At 38.6% G+C, this 6,668-nt stretch overlaps 1 non-coding gene across 1 annotated transcript; it reads left to right on the top strand.

The window, feature by feature from the left end:
• Positions 1 to 2,123: 2,123 nt before the first annotated feature.
• On the top strand, positions 2,124 to 2,231 carry LOC117909727. The gene has a single exon (XR_004650438.1). It is a non-coding gene; the product is annotated as a small nucleolar RNA R71 (small nucleolar RNA).
• The last annotated feature ends 4,437 nt before the right edge of the window (positions 2,232 to 6,668 follow it).

The raw sequence follows: 6,668 nt of genomic DNA, 5'->3' as shown, positions 1-6,668 counted from the left end.
AGAACTTCAAGTAAACACTCCTCTCGAGGAGTGGTAAGAGATCAAGATATAACAATAGGGCACTTCTTATTCTCTTCTAGGTATGCATACTTCAACTCCGTGGGTAGTGACTTTAAAATAAGCTTTGGGGCCTCCTCTTTAACCGCTTCTTGTGCCTCCTCCTAATTGAACAAAGGTAAAAGTTCTTCTATCCTCCTCCAAGGTGGTAGAGTAGCAAGCAAATTTGAGGGTTCAGGTAACCCTTCATCAAGATCCCCAAGACTTTCATTCAACTTCTCTTGTATCTTCTTATTACAATGCTCGTCCACTAAAGTGTCAATGATGCACACCTCTTATGGACCTTCTTCTTTTTCTGGATTGATTGGCTTCTTGCACATATAGAAGATAGTGAGCTCCAAAGTCATTTTGCCAAACGTAAGTTGCATGAGTCCATTCCTACAATTGATGATTACATTTGATGTAGCTAGGAATGGTCTTCCAAGTATGATAGGAACATAATTAGTTTCCTTGAAAATTGGGTCCATATCAAGAACAAAAAAATCCACTAGATAGTAGATATTCTCAACTTGAACTAAGACATCTTTAATCATACCTCTTGGAATCTTCACTGATCTATCTGCTAGAGATAGAGTGATTGATGTTGGTTTTAATTCACCAAGTCTCAATTGCTTGTAGACAGAGTATGGTAGCAAATTCACACTTACCCCCAAGTCCAACAAAGTTTTCTCCACTAACTTCCTTCCAATCATCACTGAGATGGTAAGGCAGCTCGGGTATTTATACATCACTGTAGACTTGCACTGTATGATGGCACTTACTTTTTCAGTCAAGAAGGCTTTCTTATTCAATTTCAACCCTCTTTTGATAGTGCACGAGTCCTTCAGGAATTTTACATAGGTCGACACTTGTTTGATCATGTCTAGCAATGGGATGTTGACCTTCACTTGCCTCAACACTTCAAGAATTTTTGAGGCATTGCTAATTCCCTTCTTCCCATGCAAAGCTTGAGGAAAAGGTGGAGGCATGTGTTTCTTCATCACATCTCCATTGATAACTATCTTCTCGGATCTTCATTAATTGTTGAATCATGGTCCTCCTTCCTTTCACTACTTCCTTTCTTCTTTCCTTTGATTTTCTCCCTCTTCTCTGTCTCTTTTTCACTCTCTATTTCATCATGTGGCTTGGGTGTTGGCAGCTTAACCTCTTTACCACTCCTCAGAGTGATCATGTCTTTGACATCCCTCACCTATGAAGATTCTCCCTTATGAGCCTCCACTTCATGGATACCCTTGGGGTTTGGGTGAGATTGAGAAGGAAACCTTCCATTCTCTTACACTGTGTTGAGGTTGGTGAGCCTTGAGATTAAGTATTGGAGATTATCTATCTTCTAAGATAGATCATTTTGCATTCCATCCATCCTTTTATTTAACGTATTCTCTACACTGTCGATTCTTTGAGTGAGTTGAGTATTGATGGATTTCTGGTCTCCAACAAAATCTCCCACGACTTTGCTTCGATTCACTATTGCTTGCTCAAGATTTGAAGCTTGTTGAGATGCTTGGCCTGGTTGCGTATACTGAAGTGCTCTTGGTTTCCAGGAGAAATTTGGATGGTTCCTCCAATTTGAATTGTAGGTATTTCCATATGAAGCATTGTTACTGGGCTTGAATTGTCCAATAACATTCGCTTGATCTTCAAGCATTTCTCCAACAGCTGGAATTGTAGGACACTCCTCCACCAAGTGCTCATAAGATTGAAAAATGGAACAAGGCATAACTTGCACTGGTGTTTCAAAAACGGCTTGCACTTCATTTATCTTTTTTAGTTCTAACTCCTCCAATCTTCTTATCATAGCTGCATTTTTTGCTTTCATGTCAATATCTTCGTTCAAGGTATACATCCCAGCCTTAGCATTAAGAGCATTTGGTTGAGACTTCATTTTTCCCACTTCTCTCCTGTTCAGTTCATCCCATCCTCTTGAAACTTCAGCAACATAATTCAAGAAATCCATGGCTTCCTCCAGATTCTTACTCATGAAATCTCCTCCACACATAGTCTCTAGGAGTTGCTTTCTTAAAGAAGACTTGCTGTCATAAAAGTAGCTCACCAATAGCCATGTATCAAAGCTATGGTGAGGACAAGCATTGATAGTTTCCATGTATCTCTCCCAACACTCATAGAATTTCTCATTATCGTTAGCTGAGAAGTTTGAAATTTTCCTTTTCAAGCCATTGGTCCTATGAGTAGGGAAAATTTTCTTGAGAAATTCAGCTTGCAAATCAGTCCAAGTTTGGATACTCCTTGGCCTTAAAGAATTAAGTCAAATATTGGCCTTATCCTTCATAATGAAAGGAAATAGCTTTAGTCTCATCAAGTCGATTGAAGCTCCTCCATCTTAGAATGTATTACAAACATCTTCAAATTCTTTGATATGCGCATAGGGATTCTCACTTTCCATCCCATGGAAAGTAGGTAGAAGCGGCACAATATGCGGTCTGATTACTAGTTGCTCTGTAGGAGGCACTATGCATGATGGTGCACTCATACGAGGTGGATGCATGTGGTCCCTCATTGATCTAAATGCATTAGGATTGTCCTGCTGACCATGGTGACTATGCTGATCTTCTGGTGTAGCTTCCATGATGTTCAAGCACAATTCCAACTCTGTTTTGTGAGGTGTTTCAATTTTCACAAGTCTTCCTCCACTGTCTCATATCCAATATGGCATACACAACTAGTAACAACTGTAACAAAAACAAATAAAACAAAAGAAAACAATACTAAAAAAAAAAAAAAAAAAACTAAGATTTACTAAAAACTAAATTAAAGGATAGGCTAAAATATGAACAAGTAAAAGAAACAAATAAAAAAATTAGTAAAAGAAAAGAAAAGTCACCAAACTTGTGATGAAGATCACAAGTGTTTTGGAAAAGGTTATATCACTGTAAAATTGGCACCATCCCCGACAACGGTGCCATTTGATTTGTGCTCAGCTGGTGCATGCCCTGTTGATTGGTGTTCAATCAACTGGTGTACTCTGATTTTGGTCCTCAGACGAGAGTAATCAAAAAAATTTATAAACCTATTTCACCATATACTAAGGTAGCATTAGCTAGCATAGCATAATGGCTCTAGGATTGTCTACAGGGATGGGTTTTCAAATTACAACTAATATTAGTTCAAAAACTAAATTTATGCTTTTTCTTCTCAAGGTTAGCTTTAAAAGAAAACATAAGTATGTATGAAAAGGTTGGTTTTAAGTGAAACCATAAATAAAGTAATAGAAATTACTTACCAAGAAAAGTGCCTCTTGGAGTTTTAGATCACTAGGCTCAGGTTCCTTATATAAAAAGAGGAGATTCCAATCACTTGGATCTTTTTCTTGCATTGGGGATTTAACATATAGTTATTTCCCGAACCGGTGTGATACAGATGCTTCCCTTTAATGGTTTCAAACACTAAATCCCTATCACTAAATCATCTTGCAATGGTTCGTACCTCTCACCTAGTATTGGTCATTCAAGGTGATCCTTAACCTTGGATTACCCGTCAAACGCTCACAATAGATAACTAATGGATGTCTCCTGGGAGTCCAAAAGCTTACCAAGTGTTGGCTATTCTAGATAATCCTACCTTTAAACCACCTCCCAGAGGCTCGGAAGAGATAAACTAGTGGATCTCAATGGACAGAGTCCACTTGCCTTACCAAGTATTGGCCGAGGTGATTTTAAGGGACTTTAAGTTAACTAAAAAGATAAAAACCATTAACGAGTCACACTTTCTCTTCATTAAAAATTGAAACAATGCAACTTCCATTTTTGTATTCGGAACCTTACCTAGCCTCCTTCACTCTAAGAAACAAAAAACCTAGCCACTCAACCTTTGGGAAAACATCCTCAAAGTTTGATTTGCTAGAAATAAAAATAAAAGAGAAAACAAAATGAGTAGGTAAAGCAGAGTAGAGCTCTATGTATTACTCTTTGAAAAACTATACAAAAGTTTGTCTTCGAGAAAAACTCCCGAGAGATCCTTTTTAAAAGAAAATTACAATAGATATTATATAGAGAAGCTATTCACCCCTCCTGCTAACTTTCCAACCAAGAAAACTTGTCATTGGTGGGTTACAAAGAGAAAATAGAGATTTACACACAAATATTTGAAGATAAATATCAAACGGATTCGATGCGCAAATATCTCAGATTACAGGTGGATTTCGCAAGTTCAAATGCAACTTGCGAAAATTTCGCAAGTTGAAATTGTCCATTTCGCAAGTTGTGAAATTGTCCTGCAACTTATCAGCTCTCTGTCTTGCAGCGATTCCTTTCCTCTTCCTATTTCACAAGTTGGATTCCACAACTTGCGAAATTTCTTCTGTGATTTTCTTCCTTACATCCTCATTTGGCTTTGGCAAAGGGTTATGAAGCTCCAAAGCTTAGTTTCTTCATGAATTTGAGCTTCAACTTGCTTTTCCACGAACTATACAAAGATCTTCCTCATTCTTGGATTGGTTTGGTGATCAAAAAGCTAACAAAAACACCAAAACTTAAAACAATTTGATTAGAAATGATTGCAAGGGTCCTTATCATGCCAATTGAGTTAAAAGGTAATAAATACTACTCAAAAGTGTTTAAAAGAGTTAATTACAAGCTATAAAATAACACTTTTTGAGTAGTAATCAAGGCTTAAGCTGATGAACCAGAGTCATTCATCTTATACACAACCCTAAGTTGTTAATAGCATCTATAGTCTAGAGCTCATAACCCAAAATCATTCATGTCATCCACAATCCTTAGCAGTTCATATCATCTAGAGGCTTCAGCTCATGACACAGAATCATTCATATCATCCATAACCCTGAGTATTTCATAGCATCTAAAGACTCAAGCTCATGGGATCTTGAGTCATTCATATTATCCATAACTCTAAGCTCTTTATAGCCTCTAGAACTTTGGTCTCATGACCTAGAGTAGCTCATGTCATCCATAGCCCATAGTTGTTCGTAGCATCTAGAGCCTTAAGCTTACGATCTGAAGTCGTTCATGTCAACCACAACCTTGAGTTGTTCATAGTATCTAGAGCCCTGAGCTCTCAATTTCTGTGTCTTTCATTTCATCGACAACCCTAACATGTGTATAGCATCTAGAGCCCTCAGCTCACAACCTGGAGTCTTTCTTCTCATTGATGACCTTAAGTTGTGTATAACTTCTAGAGCCCTAAGCTCATGACTAGGATTCTTTGATGTTAACCATAGGCTTGAGCTGTTCATAAAATCTAAAGGCCTAAGCCCATGACCCAGAGTCATTAATGCCATACATAACCCTAACTTGCTATTAGCATCTAGAGCCTTCAACTCACTACTCGGAGTTGTTCATGTCAATTACCGCCCTGAGTTATTCATAGCATCTAAAGCCCTGAGCTCAAGACCTAGAGTCATTCATATCTTCCACAACCCTAAGTAGTTCATAGCATGTAGTAGCTTAAGCTCATGATACAGAATTGTTCAAATCATCTATAGCCTAGAGTGGTTCATAGCATCTACAAGCCTAAACTCACGAGATCCCATGTTATTCATATCATTCATGACCCTGAGTTATTCATACCTTCTAGAACCCTGAGCTCAAGACCCAGAGTCTTTCATGTCAACACTACCTTAAGTTGTTCATAATATCTAAATCTCTGAGCTCATAACCTGGAGTTGGTCATGTCATCCATAGCCTTGAGTTGTTGAGAGCATCTAGTGCCTTGAGCTCATAACCCAAAGACATTCATGTCAACCATAACCTTGAGCTTTTCATAGCATCTAGAGCCCTAAGATCACGACTCTGAGTCATTCATGTCCTCCATAGCCTAACTAGTTCATAACATCTAGAGGCTTGAGTTGAGGAAGTAGAATCATTCATATTATCCCCAACCATAGGCGATTCATATCATCTAGAGGATTGAGCTCACAGGATCCTAAGTCCTTCATGTCATCCACAACTCTGACCTATTCATATCATCCAAAGTCCTAAGCTCATGACCTAAAGTAGCTCATATCATCTACAACCCTGAGTTGTTCATAACATCTAGAGCCTTCAGCTCATAACTCGGAATCATTCACATCAACCTTAATCCAGAGTTGTTCATAGTATCTAGAGCCTTGAGCTTTCGACCCAGATTTTTCATGTCATGAACAACTGTGAGTTATTCACATCAGCTAGAGCTCTAAGGCTCATGATGCATAGTCTTTCATGTCATTGACAGCCTTAAGCCATGCATAGCATCTAAAGCCCTATGCTCATGACTCGGAGTCGTTCATGTAAACCCCAACCCTAAGTTGTTCATAAAATCTAGAGGCTTGAGCTCATAACCTGAAGTCGTTCATGTTATCCACAACTTTGAGTTCTCAATAGCATCTAAAGCCCTGAGCACCTAACCCATAGCATGTCATCCATAACATTGGGGAGTTCATAGAATCTAAGGGCTTGAGCTCATGACGCAGAATCATTGAAATCATCCATAACCCTTAGCGGTTCATAGCATCGAAAAGCTTTAGCTCATAGGATCCTGACTCGATCATATCATCCACAACTCTCAGGTGTTCATAGTATTTGGAGCCTTGAACTCACAACCCAGAGTCATTCATGTTAACCACAACCCTGAGCTATTCATAGCATCTAGAGCCCTGT

The sequence above is a fragment of the Vitis riparia genome, unplaced genomic scaffold (assembly GCF_004353265.1).
Source record: "Vitis riparia cultivar Riparia Gloire de Montpellier isolate 1030 unplaced genomic scaffold, EGFV_Vit.rip_1.0 scaffold205_pilon_pilon, whole genome shotgun sequence".
NCBI classification, from domain to species: domain Eukaryota; kingdom Viridiplantae; phylum Streptophyta; class Magnoliopsida; order Vitales; family Vitaceae; genus Vitis; species Vitis riparia.
Note: the sequence above shows the minus strand (reverse complement) of the source record. Positions and strands in the feature narration are given on the sequence as shown.